Source organism: Diabrotica undecimpunctata, chromosome 7 (genome assembly GCF_040954645.1).
Source record: "Diabrotica undecimpunctata isolate CICGRU chromosome 7, icDiaUnde3, whole genome shotgun sequence".
Classification (NCBI taxonomy): Eukaryota; Metazoa; Arthropoda; class Insecta; order Coleoptera; family Chrysomelidae; genus Diabrotica; species Diabrotica undecimpunctata.
In genome coordinates, this window is record NC_092809.1 from 114,423,904 (window position 1) to 114,446,689 (window position 22,786).

Sequence of the window (22,786 nt, forward strand, 5' to 3'; positions counted from 1 at the left end):
AAATCTGGCGCACCATAGCCCTCTGAGCCAAGCAAATCTTATTCACTACCTTTTTTGTGAGTGTTAACGTTTCCGCAGTATAAGTGAGTACAGGTAACACACATTGGTCAAAGATTTTTCTTTTAAGGTATATGGGTAGACCCGATTTAAATACATAGTTTAATTAACCAAACGCTGCCCGCGCTAATCCTATGCGACGTGGAAGCTCACATGCCTGGTTATCTCTGCCCAACCAAATTTCATATCCTAAGAACTTATACGATGTAGTCTGCACAATATCTTTTCCATTAACAGCAATATTTCAATTTAGCACCAGATTAGTCATTATTTGCGTCTTGTTCATATTAATCTTTAGTCCGACCTCCAAGGAAGCGTGATATAATTTTCTAAACATTATTAGAGCATCATCCATACGATCGGCTATAAGGACGATGTCATCTGCAAGTCTCCAATGGCTAAGCGCCTCTCCATTTATGTTAATACCATGCTCGTTCAGATGGAACCCACAGGGTTAATGGACCCACATGGAATAATACCCACAGTGTTATTGGACTTAAAAAGACCTTGCAATCCATTTAAGTCATCGCTCCATATATTTGGCTCAACTGCGTGTGTGATGGTTTAAAGGGCCAATCTGAATATAAATTAAACAACAGTGGAGACGGCGACAGCGTCTGCAAAGGATGCACTGCAGGCTGGCGCCCCTGTTGGGAAGACGCCAAAATGAGGTTTTTTTCTGATAGTGTTATACAAAATAGTAAAATAGAAAAATTTATTTTTTTATTAACATAAAACGATTGCCAAAAGATTAAATAAATATAATAACATTGAAAAAAATGAAAGGCGCCTATGCTAGATTTACATACTGGCCCCTTATATCCTACCACCGTGACTAGTTGCAGCTATCAATTCCTTTGTGTCTTTTAATATTTTAATATTTTAATTACCTTGTCATGATGTACGGTAGTCATTTCTACTGAATGCCTTTCCATAATCAATAAAAACGGAAAATATCCTTTACGTCAGTCCCGACACTTCTGTAGCAAAACATTCAGTACAAAAATTGCTTTTCTACTTTCTAATTCATCCCTAAATCCAAACTACGTTTCATCTTGATCTTCTTCAAACTTATTCCGTATTCTAGGTACTTTGGATGATACGTTTGTATAATTTATATATTGAGCTTATTCTAGAGCTACTAGAGATTTTATTATTAAGAAACTTTGTAATCGTTTGCCATAATACACACAGAGCATAATGTAGAATTGCGTACATAATACCGATTGCGAGAGGGAGGCAAGGATGCGTCTTGTCTCCGATTCTTTTCAACGTGTACTCACAGGTTATATTCAGAAAAGCCTTATGAGAAAGAACAGAGGGAATAAGAATTGGTGAAGAAATCGTAAACACCATGAGATTTGCAGATGACACGGTAATTATGGCTGAGAGTATAGAAGAACTACAAACTTTACTAGATGCAATAAATAGTAAATGCATTCAAATGAGACTTGACATCAACACAGATAAGACCAAATTTATGATAGTATCAAGGAGTCCAATAAATAATGAACAACTAACCCTTGGTGGACAGCAAATAGTGACAGTGAAGAGAGTGACAAAATATAAACATCTGGGAGCTTACATCAACACCAAATTAGATTCAGACCAAGAGATCAGGGTACGAATAGAAATGGCAAGGGCAGCGTTCTTAAAATTCAAGCAATTCTTCTGTGACAAAAATCTGAATACTGCGCTGAGACTGAGGTTTGTTGAATGTTACGTCTGCTCCCAACTATTGTACGGGGTAAAAACATGGACATTAAAAGCGCAAATAGTTAAGAAGCTTGAAGCCTTTGAACTTTGGATATACCGGAGAATGTTGAGAATTCCATGGACTGCTAGGGTCACCAATGAGGAAGTGCTGAGAAGGATGGATCGAGATAAAAAATTGTTGAGAACAATAAAAGTACGCAAGACTGCATACCTTGGACACATACTGAGGAATGATAAATATAGTCTTCTGCAGCTCATCATGCAGGGTAGAGTCGATGGCAAAAAGGAAATAGGTAGAAAGAGGAAGTCATGGCTAAGAAATATTCGAGATTGGACAAACATGACTGTAGACGAATTATTCCAAATTGCAAAAGACAGAGAAACTTTTAGAAATGTGGTCGCCAACCTTCGTTAATGGAGATGGCATAGGAAGAAGAAGATAATGTACAAATGCAACACCTGCGGAAATATTTCTTGAATATGCTGTCTTGCCATTTTTTCTTTTGAGTTTCTGTAAAATCTGATAAGGCAATTCTAAGGATATTTTATCGTTTTATTCGCTTATATCTCTTGCTACATATTTTTGTCTTACATATATTTTGACTGCTCAAGGGAATGGTTTGAATGCAGTAGTGCAGAATTTTTTAGAGCGGCAGTCAACAGAGTCCGCATAGCCATGATGATTTCCAGCCTTCGATAGAAGATGGAACTTAAAGAAGAAAGAAGAGATCTTATTACCAAATGAAACAAAAATCAGAAAAAATGTTTCTCTCATTCGCAATGCGTAACCGCGGATGAAAAGTTGGAGGCTTTTAGAGGACGGTGCTCATTCCGGCAGTACATACCAAGCAAACCCAATAGATACGGTATAAAAATATTTGCACTGTCTGACACGAAGTTATTTTATATCAGTAACATGGAAGTATACCTTGGCAAAAACCAAGTTGGTGCTCCATACTATCTAGGCACTAGTACCAATGCAGTGACAGAACGGGCCTGTCGGCATCACTATGCTGACCAGCGTTGATCTTGGTCTAAGTTTGAAGGAAATTGTTTAATTCTCTTGGGAAAAATAAAAGTAAATAGAAGATCAATTCCTGCATATTTCTCTAACAATCAAGGACTACCTATTTTCTATTTCTATTTCACTAGTGTCATATAAATAAAAAAAAACAAAAACGTTCTGTTATATTCCACTATGCACCATGGGGACGGCGTTGATCACGTAACTGGGAAACCGGAAATCATATTAGCATATAATAGTACAAAAAGCGGTGTTGATGCAGTAGATAAATTATGCGCACAATATGATATGGCAAGTTGTAGTAGAAGATGGCCTATGGTTGTTTTGTACAGCCTTTTAAATGTTACAGCAATAAATTCCTTTGTTTTTTACAATTGTAACATTCTATTCCATCGAGAAGCCTTTGCAATGGTGATCGCCAACATCGGATAATTCTAATATGGCACGCGAAGAAGAAGAACATTCCAAATTTGACATAGACCCGACAAATTTAGCAGTTTTGACAAATTTAGCATTTAGTCTTATGTACAACCACCAGAAGAATCGATGCCAATATGTCTATATACCCAAGACAATAAGAACTCGACTAAAGGAGATCTGTCATTTGAATGAAGATGTCGTCCCAGTTCAAAGAATTTTGGGAGCAACTGGGACGTGTGGTCACTGTGGATGGAAAAAGAATTAAAAAATAAAATATTTTTGTTCGAGTTGTAAAAAGTATCGGTGTTTGGAACATGTAAATCCAATTTGCAATGACTCAATTCAAATTCGGCTTCATTTTATTATGTTTTTTTCCATCTCTTGTTATTTTTTCTGGTAAGTCTTAGTAAAATAATGTTTTGTTTTTATTTAAGACACTTCTTGAAGACTGATATGTTATGGTTTAATTTTAAATTAATTGTAATTTGTTAAGTAAAAAAGAGAACAAATCAAACTATTACAAACATTGTGCACTATTTTTGTGCTACGTAAATAAACATTTTAAATAAACAAAATGTGTCAATAATAATAAGTAATGTTAAAAAATCTAGAAACAATAGGTTATTTTATTGAAATTTAAACAAAATGAGGACTATTTTTATGACCGGTGTAGTAGACCGTGTGCTACTACTGATACACAAAATTAAACTGCGTCTACTTGAAGGTTAATTAAAACGTAAATATAGACGTTTAAATAAAAGAAGAACTTTCGTATGAAACGCCCTCCCATTTAAACTCAATCTAAGCTAATTAAAAAAAAATACGTAGTTACATTGTCCTAATTTACTATAAGAAAAAAAGCGTACACATATTTCGGCACAATCTATTTAAAGCGTAAATATTAAAACACGTTTATCTGAAACCATTGCAACAGGACGCAAAAACTAAAACAACACTAAAAAAAAAGAAAGCCGCAGTCGTAGCGTATTCCTCGTTAAATTGCTCCCAATAATTTCCGCAGTAATTGATCATTCTGGTGATAAAATGTTAATCTATTTTGTCGAATATTTGGGTAAATGCTCCAAGCACCTGATATCGCCGCCGAGCTATCCTGTACGCCGCGCCGGTTTGAGTTTTGTTAGCAGCACACTCCGATACCGTGTCACGTATTGGCTCATCGATAATGTACGGTATATATGGGCGATATTGCCTGTATATCGCTTCCATGCTTGAATGTTAGTTATACACTGTGACCACAAAAAAGATAAGTAATCAAAAATTGTACGAATTATTTTATGAACACTATATCCAAATAATGATGAAAAGGAAAGCTATCAATAATTATAGAAGGACTCAAAATGTCTATTATCTACTTCCAGTTAAAATTGCCTGTTAAGTACAAATTGGTATATTATTTCATTTTAGATTTCTGGTTAAATTATTTTCGATGTTCTATCCAGTAGTATGTCACTTTTATTAATTTCTATTACAATTGATATCTCTTTAGATGATATCATGGTATTGGTATATCTGGCATTCCAATTAATAATTTTCTTCAATCAAATCAAATTTTAAAATACTATTAATCGAAGTTCTAAGAGTAATTTGCTTGGATGGCAGGGACGTTCACATTACTGCAAATTTGTATTGAAATCAGACAACATCAGTTTTAGTAGACAGTTTGGAAACACAGTCTCTTATTATTAAAAGAGGAGTACGGCAGGGACGCCTCATGTTTTCCCTGCTTTTCAACGTTTACTCCAAGAAACTCTTCTAAAAAACAAGAAGGGACAATAATTGTGAATAGTGAAGTCATCAATAATTTGCGATATGGGGATAACACAGTACTCCTAGCTTCTACTCAAGAAGATCTGCAAACAATACTTGACAGTGTCGTTGAGATATGTAAGGAAGCAGGTCTTGGTCTAAACGGAAATCATATGAAAAACCAAAATATTTATAATAAGTAAACAACAGAATATCAAACCGTCTGTATATGTAAATAGTATCAAACTTGAGAAGTTATTTACCTTAGATATCAGTTAAATTGTGCCCCAGAGAATCGCGATGAAATTAGATCCAAAATTGAGCCGGGAAAATCCGCTTTTAGAAAGATGTACAGAGTATTATGTAACAAAGACCTAATATTGGCATTGTAAAACCGTCTACTTCGCTGCTAATTATTCTCAGTTTTACTTTATGGTGTCGAGACTTGTAATATGGTGTGACTTGGACTTGGAAATGTGGAGAAGATACGAAACACCACAATACTAGAACGTCTCAGCAAGACTTCCGAAAATATAAAAATCATTATGAAGAGAAAGTTGGAGTACTTTAGACATGTAATGAAAGGTCCCAAATATAGGTTGATACAAAATATTATGCAAGGGAAAATGGTAGGCAAACGCAGTCCAGGACAAAGAAAGACTTCATAGTTAAAGAACCTGCGAGATTGGTAACAGTGAACAAAATTAAGATAGTTATCATGGTAACCAACGTTCTGAAAGGACATGTTACATGAAGAAAAAGATCTAGTAAGGAAACAAAATGAGTAGGTTTAAGAATCTAAATATCATTCAATATCTCAATGAAAAGAAAACTTAACGAATTTCAAAGAATATTTCTTTGGGAATAAAGCACAAATTATCTCTTTTTCTTCTTCTTCTTCTTCTTCTTCTTCTTCTTTATATAGGCAAATTGCCTGTTATAGGCAATGCCTTATTTTTCAATCCAATACTAAGAATAAATGTATATCCCTACCAAGGTGTGCGTTTTTTGCTTACATTTATTCTTATTTGTTTTTCTTCAAGATCCCTTTTCCCAATTTTTTCCCAATTAATTTCGATAGTTTCTTCTCAGTTGATTCTTTGTTGTTTCAGTCTATGGTGTTTTATTTATGTTTTCTTATGTATGTCTAGTACGTCTTAAGAATGTAGTGTATCATTGATTTCTATCATCCCACGTTGGTAAGAGTATATTTTATTGCGTTGAGTTCGTGTAAAGCTGCTGAACACAAGTTTGTCAATTTTGTTGATTTCCAAATATGACATTAACTGTACTATTTACTAGATCGGCCTTTAGATGTATGAATTTCCAATGAAATTTAAGTGAACAAGACAGCGCAAGCAATAGCTGCTGTTAGTAGCTGCTACATAACAATAAGTTGGGCAGCTAAAAGCTGTATTGAACTATGTTTTCTAGAGCAAAATGATATTGTTTTAAAATATCTAAAAATGTAACGACAACGGTCATATTTTTTCCACTTAAGATTATTGTTCAATATTTTCAATATTAGATGTTTTGAGTCCACTGCTAAACATGGGTCTCCTTAAATAATTCCATTGCATCCGATTCTGAGCACCCTGAATCCAGTGGTGCTATATGCTTGATTTCGTCTAACCACCTTGTTGGAGAATGTCCTCGATTACGATAAGCAACGTGTCTAGGTCTCCATTCTGAAATTTTCTGGATTTATCTTCCCTGTCTGACTGTCGTAACATGACCTGCCCAGTTCCATTTCAGCGTTCTAATTCTTTTAACTGCGTCCGTAACACCAGTTTTTCTCCTAACTATTTAGTTTGAAACTCTGTCTCTGACGGATATATTCATCATTGACCTGTCCATTGCTCTCTGTGTCACTTGTATCTTATTGATTAATTTTCTGGTAATGATCAATTTTTCTGCTCCATACATTAGAATTGGAAGTACACATTGATCAAAGACCTTTCTTTTCAAGCACATGGGAATATCTGATCTAAAGACTTCCCTCAATTTTCAGTAATCTACTCATATTAGTCCTATTCTCCTATTTAACTCTGTTGTTTGAGTGTCTCTTCCTAATTAAATCTCCTGGCCCAGATACAGAGGTATAAACTTGTTCAGTTTACGTTCCATGAGATGTTTTTGGCCAGTACAAAATTGGTCACGTATTGTGTTTTGGAAAAGAAATTTTAATACCAACTCATGTACAAGAGCTCTGAAGGTCTTGAAGAAGTTGACAGACATGACCCACCTGGTCTGCAGTAAGAACTATGACCCACCCGGTCTGCATGATCAATACAACACGCTTTAAGAGCTCCCAACATGGAGCTGTGTTAGACTGAGTCAAATGCTTTTTTAAAGTCTACAAATATTAATATCAATGGCTTGATATATCCTTTAAACTCTATAGGTTACATAAAATAAGTGATGATATTTTCGGTTAGTCTGATGTGACATTTTTCATAAAGCTTAGTTCCATATCCTGTTTAAATGTCTAGCATTTTTTTTTCCACTCTGTATGATGTTTTAATTTACGTTTTACAAATATGTGAAAGAAAAACATGAATTGTGTGCCAAAATCGACAGAACTAAACAAAATCCATTTGTTTGTTTATATTATCGCCAACTAAGTGGAAATCATAAAGCCATCTGGAAGAATTTTACCGGTGAAATCGTATCGTTAGGAGACAGAAAAATTGTATTATAAGCCATTGTTACGAAAAAAAAATCTTTTACCCGTAATTATCAGGATATATATCAAAGCTCTACTAAAAATCAACACTCCGGCTAATAAAAATTTACTTTATAGAGAACCCTTAATCTCCTAGGGGAGTATTCCCTTAGGCTAATTTACTTTGTTCTTTCAAAGGTTCAATAAGAAATCCACCAACCAATAAATCTTCTGTCTCGGCGCCAGGTTCTCATTTGTTAACCTGTGAATATCTCCAGGTATACAAATACGCACTCGATATTAAAACACAAAAAAATATTTATGGGTAATACATAACTCTACAACAAAATTTGGTCCGAGGTAAACCAAATGTTATTTCATAAAAATAAAATATTGCCCTTCAAAAAACTGAACAGTTTATTCCGAAAAATTTAATATTATATTTCAGAATAGAGTATGTTTCAACTGTAGTGGTGGAAATTTCTAGGAACAGTAAAGTCCCATCAAACAAAGCAGTGGCGTTCCAAAAAATACTTATGATTTAAATCAAATTGTTAAAGATAGGTACAAACAATTTATTAAACAATGATATTAGATTATATTTTTGGCAATATTGTACTACATTTTAATACATATTATTATAATATATCACATACATATATTGTCTGTATGTGAAACCATAGATAGGTATTACAGATTACAGTATTAATAAATAATAATTACAAAGATTGTTTTCACTTTAAAACCTTTATTATTTATATTATTACTCACTTAATCGTCACGTTAAAATAAATGTTTTATTTTGCAACTTCATTTTTTATTTGCGCCCAAACCATTTCTATAGGATTCAAGTCTGGATGATATGGCGGAAATTTTAAAGAAACATGTCCACATTCTTGCAACACTTTGTCAAATTTATATTGAATATGATCTTGTTTGTGTCGTTTAACGATTTCATACAATTGCGGTTTTAATATTGACGTTACAAATGGTAAATTTTTTTCTGTCAACCAAGATATGATATCCATTTTTTTTATAATTACCGGTGGTTGCTTTATTAATTTGTATATTATGACATGACTCATTATCAGTAACAACAACAGATCCAACAGGCAAATTGGAGATTAACTGTTCTTTCATCCATTTTTCATAATTTTCTGAATTCATATCATCATGATAATCTCCTGTTTTAGCTCCTGACTTAAAAATCAAAAGGGCATTCTGTATGAAACCCATCTTTCCACTACCATGTACAATAACCCACCTACTTCCTTTTGCAATGTTTTTGAACAATCCTTTGCCACTGTCATCTGTCCAGCTATTTGGCGTAGTGTGTCCTGCATGTACATAGGTTTCATCAACATATACAATTGACTTACCTTCGCTTCTGTAATATTTAATTTGTCTTTTTTGCAAAAGCTTCAATGATGCACGACAACGCTCAGTCTCATGAAAACGATGAATGGTAGTACTCCCTCAAGTCTGTCACGGTTGCTTTCCTTTTAGCAAGTGTTGTAACTGAAAATTTTAGTGTATTATTTAACATACTTCCTTGTTGAATGATACTTTCTACTGTACGTAAAGATACTCCAATAGCTTCACTCATACGTTGTTTAATGCTGGTTCGATTATCTTCAGGAAATAGTATTTGCATATATTTAAATACATTGTAAACTCTTCCTTTGGATTTTTGTGTCAACCTGATCTGTTTACTCGTACTACACTTAACCATCTACATTCTACAAAATAGTTCTAATACGCGTGGTAGCACCTTTCTTGTTCTGTGTACAATCAAACTCCATTTATTATTATTTAAGTGAGTAATAATTTTGTAAATAGTGCGATTTCAAATAATTTAATTTGTTTAATATTGCAACGCTGCTGCATGGGTCTGATCATAGATATTCTATTGTCTGCGCGATTAACTATTTCGTGGAAGGGTTCGCCATTCGATTTGAAATAAGCGTATCAAGAGAAAATTACATTCTAAAATCAAATTTCGTCGAACAATTTGATAGGAAAATTACCGAAATCTTTTCACACTTTAAAGGAATTAATTACAAGGTTATAAATGATAGTGAACCCTTCACCAACGCATAAAAATCAGTTAAAAATTAGCTTAGTCCGTCTGGGAGCCAAGTAAAAATTTTGGTCCCGTCGTTCTCTCGTCAGGAATAGAATTTGAACTAAAAATTTTCGTGTTTTAATTTTTAAACTGCCGCAAAACCGCAGTCCCGACGATATATTAAAATTCATGTTATAATAATTTAAGTAATAAAAATTTTTTATGATGAATTTTGACACTAAAAGAAGCATTCATTTTTAACACGTATAATTTTATTTTTTACTATTATTTGCATAATTTTCTTGAAAAAAATTAAGTGAAACAACAGACATCACCCGTTTATTACGGAAAATATTTATTTCAAGCAATAACTTTGTACAGTATTTCCGGAAGTGGACACTCTGTAAAAGGGACGTTGGGTGCATATCGTCTCCATATCTGAGTTTACTCTAGATCCGTGTATACATACGATCGAGAGTTTGTGTGTTCGCCACCCTATTTCGATACTCAGACAGAACATTGAACGTACGAAATGTAAATGCATCTTATCCCTCCGTGAAATTCAATATAATTTTGGAATACGTACAAGATGAGATATTCAAAGAACAGTTGGAAAACGAAATAAATGGCTATGCCAAGAAAGTAATAGCACCACATGAACCTAATTCATCAATTTATTAAACGGTGTAAAATATTTTTAGAAAATAGGAATGGAAGTAAATGGTACAGTGGCTGAATATTTTGAAAGATATACCCTTAAAGGGTGAGACAAAAACGGCTAGACATAATGTTTCTAGTATAAATTCAATGACAGAGAAACTGTATATTTATTTGATTTGTTGATTGCCAAAATGCTTTTGACACGCACTACTGATACAGACGTTGAAGAAAATTTATCTTGATGACAAAGATAATCTATCAGATATAGTGTAATCAAAAGGCAACATCAATGATTGGAGACGATAATATGAGACAAGGCTACATCATTTTACCACTTTTATTAAATATTTATGTAGACACGATCTTAAAATTTGCACAGTATAGCATAGTAAAAAGGATATCAAAATAAATAAAATTCGTGTAAGTCACTGAAAAACAAAAAAAAATTGTTGTGTTAAAATCACTAAGAACGTGACTCATTTTCAAATTTTCACTGGTCTGGTTTGGTAAATAGACGCTATTGTATTTGTGAAAATTGCTCTATCAAGTATATTTCAAATAGTCCCAATGCTATTTTGTTATCTATGTGGGTACTGCACGCTAACTCATCAAAAGCCAAATATTACATACACCGGTTGATAGTCGGGCATATAAAGCCTATATTGAAATTGTACTTGGTAATTAAGTAAAATGATCAAGATTTAAAATGAGCTTTCCATGTTGTATGCCACAATTGTGGGGGAAAAATAAAAGTGTTCGAGATCTGGCGAGAATTTATCGATCACGTAAGCAACTGTTATTTTTGTTTGATCAACACAAAGAGTATGGGCAAAAAAACTGCATAGTATCTGTTATCCAAATATTTTGTCTTCTGTTTGATCAAGAACTCACTCTCAAAAAAAACTTCCACACTATTTTAAGGTTCTGACTCATCTGGTGCTAATAATAATAGTAATAGTTTCGAAAAAAATTGCTCTGCAAAAATTTCATTTTTCCGAAAGAGACATAAAGGTTTTTATCGATTTTTGGCAAAATTTAGGTGTTACATCATAAAACCAAGCAGAAGAGCCATTGCTTTTGGACAGCAGTGCGCGAAGTTTAAAATGTTTGGTGACGGTTACAAAAGGTTATTCAGTGCATATACGAGGGGTTCATAATAACATAATATATCTAATAGATTTTTTACAGCTGTCGCCGTCTGCCCATTTGTTTCCATTTTTTTCTATTCAAGGCACCATTCTACCAAGTTCCTTGCCTTCACAGTCTTATTAACTTTATCTCTCCAACTTTGATCCGATCAACCATTTTTCCTTTGTTCTGTAGGTAATATTTTCCAAAACTATATGTCTGCTAGCATTCTCTTGATACTACATTTACTACAATTTGCAAAATAGCATATGGAAATCCAAAATTTATCCAAATAAAAGGTAAAAATAAATAGGTAAAACCTGTGAAAGGTGGAAGATATCAGCACCAATAATAAACCAATTACAAGTTTTCATTAAAAGTTTTTTACGAAAAATCCATGTGAAATGTGAAGACCATCGAACTGTATCCCTAATGACTCATGTCGCTAAGATTTTTATGCGAATATTAATTTATAACCGAATTCAAAATAAGTGTGAAGAATGTGTGTGTGAATATACCTGAGTCGTTCTCAATATGGTTTTAGAAAGGGTACAGGCACTAGAGAAGCAATTATGGGATACACACTGATGGCAGCAGGGTATTTTGAGGTTCAAAAACGGCTGTATGTGTGCTTTGTCGATTATAGAAAAGCCTTCGACCACATCAAACACGGAAAATTTATTGAGGTGCTAAAAGAAGTAGGGTTGGATGGACACGACATAGCTATCATAAGTAATACATACTGAAACCATACAGGATCATCATCATCATCATTGGCTTTTACAACTCTTCGTGAGTTTTTGTCGCGTTTACTATTGCCTTCCATTTATTCCGATCCTGTGCTATTATTTCCCATGGCCTTACTTCCATCTTCTCCAGGTCTTCCCTGACTGCGTCTTTCCACCTTTTTCTAGGCCTTCCTAACCATACAGGATGCGTTCGAACAAAGAACAAAAACACCAAGTAAATGAACATAAAACGAGGAGTGCGTCAAGGGTGCATTTTATCCCCCCTATTATTTAATGTATATGCCGAATATATAATTAGAGCTTCTCTTGAAGATCGCCCTGAAGGTGCCAGAGCCAATGAAATCATCATTAACAATATAAGATATGCAGAAGACACCGTAGTGTTAGCAGAAACAGAAGACCAACTAAAAATATTGATGAACATATCATCAGAAGAAAGTCACAGGCTGGGCTTGGACATTAACTTTTCCAAAACCAAAATTCTGGTATTCCAGAAAAACCTCCATGAACAAGTTACACCTAACATACAAATAAATGGTATTATTTTTCAGAATTCCCAAAGCTTCATATACCTGGGCAGAGAACTAAATAGTCAACTAGACCACTCAAAAGAAATTATAAGATGCATTGAAATAGCAAGATCTGGTAGCAGGATCTACGAATGAAGAAGTACTGAGAGCAATGAACACACACCCTTCTCTGGTCAATACTATTAAAATTAGAAAGACGTCATATCTAGGACACATAATGCGTGATAGGGAATTTGAGCAGCTCCAGGTAATATTGAAGGTAAAAAGGGCATAGGACAAAAGAAAAAATCTTGGCTATGAAACATCAGAGATTGGACCCACACAAGAGGAAATGAATTAAATCATCAAGCCTACAACAGAGAGAAATTTGCTATATTGATCGCCAACCTCAACAGAGAGGGCACTTAGGAGGAGAAGGTAATATCTTTCAGTTTATATATAAATGTGTCCTACACTTTGGATATCCTACCCTATTGGCTACACTTATTGCTTATCTTTATACTTTCATCCGGGGAAATTTCATCCCCGGCTTGATAATAACTTCATTAGCTTTAAGCTTGTGTCTCAAAGCTTTGTTTACTACAGTCATGCATTTTTTTCCATGCCGATATCTCATGTTGAGGTTATTCTGTTTTAATTGTTATTATGTTCATAATAAGATTAAAATTATCTAATAGATCTGTTATTTGTCAAATTTCTCTTTCTTACCATAGTGCTTGTTCCAATACAGGGAGAAAAGCAATGTTTATATACAAAAACCACACGAACAAAATTACCATTATGAATTTGTCTTTTTCATTAAGGGCCACTTGTAACACTTTTCACATCCGATAATCACTTGATTTCATGAAGATAAAACCCATGCAATTTCCTGAGTATTGGTGTGACGCGGGTACAAATTTTATTATTCGAAGGAGTGCTGGCTAATTTCCTAATGGCCGTTTCATGTTATTCTTGTTAAAAATAACTTAATATTAATTCGTATTCACTAGGTAGATTATGATGAGAAATTAATTAATGGAATTAAAAGTTTTGTCATATTTTTATCATATTTATGTCATTCGACTTTGTGGATTAACTGATATTAGTTTTTTCCATTGTATATCCCTTTAGTATGTAACAAGTTTAAACCCACATAGACTAATGTTTTTGAGCTTTTGGATATTTGTACAATTAAAAGTTACAATAGCTGTGCGCTCAGTACATCTAATACGGATTGAATGCCTTGTTTAACATCCAAACAATAAATGTAGATATTTCTTGTTTATTAAACCAGCGTCACCCAGGTGGGGTTTAATGGTACCCCCAACACACTTAGAACTAGCATAATTCTATGGTTAATATACGGATGTTTTATCGGTTGCCTATAGCTTCCTAAAACATGTTGCAGTTGGGTATTCTGAACCAATTTCAGTTGTTAGTTGATCGTCAAAGTGAGTACAGTGTTCTGCAATCCAATTAGACCCCACCTGGGTGACAAAAACACAATTTTAATTCGCAAGGTAACTAAGACAATTTTAATTCGTGGCGTTATTTGGTGTACATATAAGCTTTTTTCTCTAGAATGAATTACGAAAAAGAACAAGCCAAACTATTGGCACTTTGGCAGGAACTCGAAGATGATGAGTACGAAATTATGGACTTCGACGATGAAAACGAAATTGATCACATAAGGAATCAGTCTGATGGTGAACGAAATAAAGAAATTGAGGAACTAGAAGTATTGGAATCTGAAAATAAGCGAAAAGAAGATAAAAAATATCCTTATTATTTAGGTAGGGATGACAAAACAAAATGGAGAAAACAACATAGTAATAAAGCAGTTAGAACGAGGACAGAGAACATAATTTCGAACTTACCAGGATCCAAGCCATATGCTAAATACGCTATAGATTGTGTCTTGTGTAGACAAGTGTCTTTGACTCACCATTGTGGCTAGACTTCACCGTGAAGGGAAGTATAGTTTTTACAAAATTTAAAAAGTTACATCATATTAAGTTGTTTCTACAAAAATTAGTGACAGTGAAAATTCAAACTTTATTTTAAACGTAAATGATGAAACTCTGAAGAAGAAAATAATTCACAAAGAAAAAAAAAAGATGCTTTAAGATGCTTAATTAGCAAGATGAATGGAAATGTTGCACCAAATCGCAAAAAAAACGTGAATTGGGAAAAAAAAGGCAAGCAATCAGGATGGAAATAAACAAAAAAAATTTAATAAAGCTTGCGAAGCACTAAATAAACTGCTACTTGACATCCAACTATAATATATGAATAAATACTAGAGTAAACTGACTATTCTTTGTAAAAAGTCACAAAAAAATAAGGATGAAAAAGCAGGAATATTTGCAGGTAGATAATCTCACCGAGGTATTTAAACCCTACGAATGGAAAACACCTATAAAGGATCAACAATAACCGGTAAAACTACATAAAAACTGCTTGTTGTAACCATAAAAGCAATCCAGCAAATAATCAACCATTAAGCATTAAGATTAAACTAGTTCCCCTATCTCCTTGGAAAATTTGTCAAATAATAATGGTACTGAAACCTAAGAAAAAACCATAAGAAATAAACTCATATAAACCAATAAGTATGTTGCCAATTCTGTTAAAATTACTACAGAAAATTTTACTTGTGTAATTGATGAAAAAATCAAAGAAAGGAAACATACCTGACCATAAATTTGGTCTCCAAAACAAACATGGCACTGTGAAACAATTTCATCGTATGATAAAAAAATCAGCAATGCCCTAGAAGGAAAAGATACTGTAGTGCAGCTTTTCTAGACATAACTAAGACATTTGATAAAGTATGGCATGAAACCATACTTTACAAAATAAAACAAAACTTACCATACCTACCTTATGTATTGATACCTAAATAATTAAATCTTATCTGCTAGTTGTAACCTATGCTGATTACACTGCTATTATGGCATCACATTTCTGGCCTGAAGCTGCCTCCAGAGGTTTATAAAGTGCTCTCGGTTTAAATATAAAGAGGTTTATAAAATACGAAGGGACATTTCGAGAGGCAAATGGGTTACGGGCTGGATGAAAGAAACGTTGTAAACATAATCTTAAGAGGAAGGAAAGAATGGTGAGAAGTACACTGCCTGATTTCTGGGGTGATGAAGAAAAAGGAGCAGGACAACAGAGGAGGAAATTAAGACAGACATCTGAAATTTATGGTTAATATTATTTATTAGTTTATGGCCTAACGTCTAAAACATTTTCTGATTTACGGTAGTAGGTATGGTTATTAATAAATTTTTAGTTTTTTATTTTAGTTGTTCATTGAGTGGCAAAACCACCTCTCTGTGGTTAAGGTTTTAGCCGGAACACGGTTAATCCGGCACTACCCTAGGCACTTCTGGCCTAGTTTTTTTACTCGGCCGAAAGATGCTAGGGTGTCTTGTTCCGTGACGTAGATGTCCAAAAAAGATTTCCCCCACCGTTGCCTGTCAGAATTCAATGGATACCTTCTTAGGCTCTTACTGAAATCTGGCAATACGGCAATTAAAAAAAAAGTTAACCTATTCATGTAACATGTACTATGAAACGAGACAAAGATCCACCAGTTTAACACTCCGACTACGCTAAATACCTAGAGATGCATCTGGACCGCAGATTAACATGGCAAAAACACATCTTTACTAAAAGAAAATAGTTAGGTCTAAAACTAAAGCAGTATCATTGGCTCATAGGAAGAAAATCACAACTCACCCTCGAAAACAAACAGCTCCCATACAAAACTATCGTAACATCAATTTGGACCTATAGTAATCAACTTTGGGGCACCGCTAGCAACTTCAACATAGATATTATCCAAAGTTACCAAAACAAGTTACTACGAATAATAGTGAACGCGCCGTGGTATATATCCAACAACACAGTTCAACAGTTTGGTGTATTCTCTCGGGAGTGAGTGAAAGCACACCCAAACAAACTATCAAGTAATCTAATAAACTTACCAGACGAAAGTAAAAGACTGAAGAGGTTCAAACCATTTGACTTACCTACTACGATTTAGTTTTACTTAAGCTGTTAAAATATTTCTTAGGTTAAGACAATTTTTATTTTTGACTTTTGAAAGTTGAGTACTTATGGGAATACTTCTTATAAGTCATTTTAAAAGGTTTACCTCATTTATAAATGAAGTAAACCTATAGTCATTAAAACACTAATAGACATTGTTAATTTAGACAGACTGTGTAAATAAATTTAAAAAAAATTGACATTTTGATTTCCGAAGTCGATGCCACAAGCAAATAGCTTCAGAAAAATATTTATCTATACTATAATTCACATTCAGATGGCAGTGTTCCAGAGATAGGCCTGTACTTTCTATATGCCAGAAATAACTACATTGTTGTCAGTTTTTAATCGTACCTACAATCGTACGTTATGGGCCGGCTCCTATAAAAGAATTATAATTTCGGAAATATTTATGAATGTGAAACGGAAAAATACTACATTTTTTTAATTATATAATTTTTCTGTTGGTATTTTAAAAATAGAAAGTTATATTTCGGAAATCTGGTCTTTTCGGAATTATATCTTCTGTTCAAAATTGTTTACAATTCGTGGAAATGAAATAATTATTTGTATAATCCGTTTTTGATCTTAATGTCCTTTTAATGACACACTTTCTCTACCTGCATTTACAGTTACAGACATTAAAAAATAATTTAGAATTAAAAAAATATACCTATTTATAAATTCAAAATTATTGTCTAATGCCAGCAATTATAAATTCAGGTAAATACTTGAGAGTCATTAAAAGAATTTTCAGTTGATATCAGACGTTTGTGTCGTGTCAGTGTCAAAATGGCCGCGAGTGTAATAAAATTCAAAAACGGTAATTTGTTAAATAGTGAATGCAAAAAAATAGTGTTAAATGTTTTTAACTATTTATCAAACAGTAATAATGATAAAAGTGTATCAACAATAGTGCGGGAAGTTTCTGCTATGACTGGAGTCTCTGAGCGAACGATATTCCGATATAGAAGTGAAAGTAAAAATGGTCCACTCGTAACTCCTATAAGAAAAAAAAGAACCGGATATTTGAATAGTCGTGAGAATAGATATGATGAAGCAACTCGGTCTAGAATAAGACAAGTAGTGCACGGTTTTTTTATGGACAATATTCCTCCAACCCTTGAGGTAGTACTAGAAAAAATTAAGCAAATGGAGCATCTTCCGAATTTTTCCAAGAGTACGTTGAGAAGACTATTGCACGACATGGGTTTTATATATGGCAAACAAGGTAGAAATTCAATATTAATAGAAAAACAAGAAATAGTCGCTTGGAGGCGTCACTATCTCCGGGAAATAAAGAAACTGAGGAACGAAGGAGCCAATATCATTTATATGGACGAATCATGGGTTAATACTGGAATAACCAATGGGCAAGTATGGCAAGATACAACAATAAAAAATAGCCGACAGGCTTTCGTAAATGGACTTACCACAGGTTTAAAAACTCCGACCGGAAAAGGACCAAGATTTGTTTTAGTCCATGCAGGAAACAAAGACGGATTTGTTGAAGGTGCTGACATCACTTTTCTTGCCAAAAAAGGTGCTGAAGATTACCATGAAGAGATGGACGGAGATCTATTTGAAAAATGGTTTGAAGAGATGTTAATACCGAATCTCCCAAAAAATAAAAAGAATGTCATTATCTTGGACAATGCATCTTATCACTCTAGGAAATTAAATTTTCCCAAACAATATTGGGTGAAACGTCAAATTAAGGAGTGGCTCTATATAATATATAATATATAATATAAAAGGACATTTATTTTGAAGAAGATTACTTAAAAAATGAACTTCTGGAAACTGCTAATGTATTTAAAAATATTTATGACAAATACAAAATTGATTGTATTGGTGAAAAATACAGGAATCACAGTGACGAACAATGCCGCGTAGATGTACATATCTTAAGACTTCCGCCTTATCACTGTGAACTGAACCCAATAGAAATGGTGTGGAGTGAAGTGAAATGGTACGTGTCCTCTAAGAATTCAAGTTTCAAACAAAACGACGTTAAAACATTGATTTATGAAGGTTATGATAAAGTACAGAACAATGGACATTGGAAAAATTACGCCAACCATGTTATAAAATTGGAGAATAATTTTTGGACAGTAGACAACATTCAAGATGACATTGAACCTATTAGAATTTCATTAAACGATGACTCTGAAGATGAACTAGATTATGAAAATGAAGATGATTGAAAATTGTTTTTCGGGGGTATTCTTTTCTCAGTAAAGGTAATAAAATATTTAGTTGATCTGGTTGAAATGTAGCACACTTAAATAACTCATTAATCGACATAATTTCAAGTAGTTATATTAGACGTCATTATGCAAAAAATAAAGTTATGAACATTTAATAAATTAGTGCACAATTGAGGCCCCTAGAACACAAGGGGTGTAAGTGCCAAAAACAAAGTTTTGAAAAATCTTTGTTCAAAGTTCGATATAAATTTAAAAACCTAGGTAGCACTTTTTCAGTTTTCAGCATGTTTTCAATGACATGTAATTTTTACACCCTTGTGTTCTAGGGGCCTCAATTAGGGGTTTTTTGCAATTATCTCAGTCATTTGTTTATGTATTTTAATTTACAAACTAAAAAATTAAAAAACTGTTTAAGATCTGCAACATTTATTTGAAACATTTTTCCCTAAAATGCACGAGGAACAAAATAGGCAAAAAAATGATTTTTTCCAAACTTCATCTTTCTTTAAAAAATAAACAAAGCAAAATTGGCTGTAATTCTTCAAGGAATTATCATCAGTTATCCCTTATCTACCGTTTAGAACATTAAAAAACCTGTAGAATATTTTTCATATTTTTATCCCTATTAACTGCGGTATTATGTATAAAAGCATTTTAGGAATTATTACCATTTATTTCATTCACGAATTTTCTATTAACAACTTTAGCTTACCTAAACATATCTTAGTTTACCGTAAGTTTGGCCCTGCTTATTTTACAAAAGTAGCAAAACTTACAATGGCAGTAGAATTGGCAACGCTGTTATCCTATATCCGTACACTGCCATCTCAACGTGACTTTATCTATACATATTTCAATTTTTAACTAAAACTAATTTAGATTTGAGATTCAATTTGACACAATGTCGGTCTGATTGTTTTAATAACAGGTGGAACCTAATTATGGCGATAATATTCATTTTTTTTTTGCTTTTATTCAAAATTTTAATATTCCTGATTCAGTTTAATTTCAGCATACAATGATGTAATGAGTACTTCATAGTACAGTTAGATGGAAATAAGTTAGTATAATGGTTTTGAATATTAAAAAATTGTTAACTATAAAATACTATTACCATTATTGTTCTAAAAAACGTGACTCTAGTTAACAAAATACTGGCAAATATCAGCATTTTATGGGCTTCGGCCCATCAGATAATGATAGTGTTTATGCCGTTTATACGAGTTTTTCGCTCATTTATTTCTACCAGTCAATTGTGCGTGGTGTGTATAACGAGAATCGAGTAAACGACCAATAGAGGGTGATTTCGGGGTGATTATATTGAAATACTGTTGCCTGCAACGAAATATCTGCCGTGATTTATAATAAAATACACCCCTATTCACACAAAACGAGCCATTTACTTCATTGGGTTGTTGAAATCATTGTTAGTTTTATTGATGAGATCGTTAAACGTTATCAATTACCTATCTTTGTTTTCAGATACAAATTGTATACCATTCGCATCTTTTTGAAAGCAATAAATATTTAATTACATTGGTTCTAAAGTTAATTTTTTATATAAAAATGTGAAAGTCCAGTAATACAATCAAGAGACTTGTTTCATGATAAATTTACTAGGACATTGAACATTTTCTTGCAATAAATGTCCTTATTAATTCCTTGCTATACATTTTTATCAATTTGCCTAGGCATTATTTTAATAATATCATTAATGTCTTATTAAGGAATTGAGTCCCAATCAACTTAAACTTAATGGGAGATGACGAAAACATATTACATGTTAAGAGATAAAGCGAATCTTCAACATATCAGCCTTGATGGTCATTGAGTGATATTTCTTGAATAAGATCATCAATGTCTTATTGAGGAGTTGTATCCCAAGCAACTTAAACTATATGTGAGAGGACGAAAATGTATTATACGTCAAGTGATTGAATTGAATCTTTAACATATCAACCTTAATGGTCATTAAGTGACATATTAGCGTACCTATGTGTCCAAAAGTGAACGGTAACTTGAGAGCAGTGAAGCAAGCTAGTGTTAACTGATGATATATGAAGTGTTGCATCAACCTTTTGTTAAAATTGGATTTCCTAGTTGCTAAAGATGTAATATAACAATGGACTTTATAGATATAGAGCTACGCTATCATATTTTATTTGGGGAATATTAATTAAGCCTGTTTTCGTATAAAATTACACCTCATATCATAAATCTTCAGGTAAGTACTTTGTCACGTTATCAACATATCTTCATTCAAAATAGCCCAATAAACATAGATTTATCAAAGTGATGTTTTGTACATTTTCAAAATCAAGAGAATATCTGCTTTCTAGAAAATGCTTGGCTAAAGCTGTAATGTTTAATCTGTTGGCTTGTGCAACTATGTTTGTGTGCAACAACACTAAACAAAAGGACAGTTTAAAAATTGTTGAGGATGCTACATTATGGGAAATCTCTCTCTCTCTCTCTCTGTCTTGTCATTTCCCCATTACTGAGGATCGTGATTTCTTCCAATATTCCTAACAGCTTTTTTTCCTTGGTCTCTATCTTCAGTTGCTCTGAGAGCTTCGCAGAATGAGTTTCCAGCTGAATTCTTAATTTTGTCGGACCATCTAGTTGGTGATCGTCCTCTTGATCTTCTCCCCGGAACGTTTCCAGAAACAATTAATCTCTCCAAACTATCGTCACCTCTGCCAACCACGTGACCGAAAAATTGCAGAATACGTTGGAGACATATTATGGACAGCCTATTTTTATCTGGAGTTGGTTTAGAATAGAAACGTTTGTCCTATGAGCTGCCCAAGGTATGCGCAGCATTCTTCTCCAGCACCACAACTCAAAGGCATCAATTTTTCGGCGCTCGCGTCCGCGAAGAGTTTAAGTCTCTGTTCTTTATAGAACAATTATGAAAATAAGGGCATTCACCAACTTCATCTTGATATTTTAAGAGATAGATCTGTCTTTCCAAACCTTAGGTAAGTAACTCATCGCATTTTACCATACCAATACGTCTCCAAACTTCTGCTTTACAGGTACCATTATTCGTTATACTAGACCCGAGGTAGACAAAACTGTCCACTATCTGGTATTCTTGTAAAACGTTAGTCAGTTAAATAGTATGAAATCTGTCGACAACCATTATTTTTGTCTTAGCTTTATTGATTTTCAGACCAACTTTATTGCTTGCGTACCCAATTATTCGCAGGAGATTAAACATTTCTTGCCCATTTGCTGCTATAAGTGTAGTGTCATCAGCAAATCTTAAATTGAACATTTTTCTACCAGCCACTTTGCTGCACCGGCCTATCCATCTGAAGCCATCCTCATGATATGTTTACCATAAATGTTAAATAAGTCAGGTGACAACACGTATCCTTGTCTAACACCACTCTCGGTCTTGAATTGTTTTGAGAACTTTTGATCTAGTCGTACTGTTGCTATATAGGACTGGTACAGATTCTTAATAAGTGTCACCAGGTGTATTGGTGTGCTCATTTCTATTAAAATGGACCACAGATTCATGTAGCTTTCACAATCAAATGTCTTTTGGTAGTCAACAAAGCATATAATCATAGGTACATAAAATTCTCTAGACTTTTCAATGAGTTGTCTCAGCTTCAGGATTTGTTCCCATGTACCTTTACCCTTTACAAACCCCGCTTATTCCTGAAATATTTGGTAATGTAGAAAGGTTTTTAATCTGTTTTTAATGATTGTTTGGGTAATGACAACAGACAACAGAAATGTT

At 33.5% G+C, this 22,786-nt stretch overlaps 1 protein-coding gene across 3 annotated transcripts in view; it reads right to left on the reverse strand.

Moving 5' to 3' along the window:
- kn (EBF transcription factor knot) overlaps positions 1-22,786 on the reverse strand; it is a 379,602-nt gene that overhangs the window by 343,498 nt on the left and 13,318 nt on the right. The gene's annotated exons all lie outside the window — the stretch shown is intronic.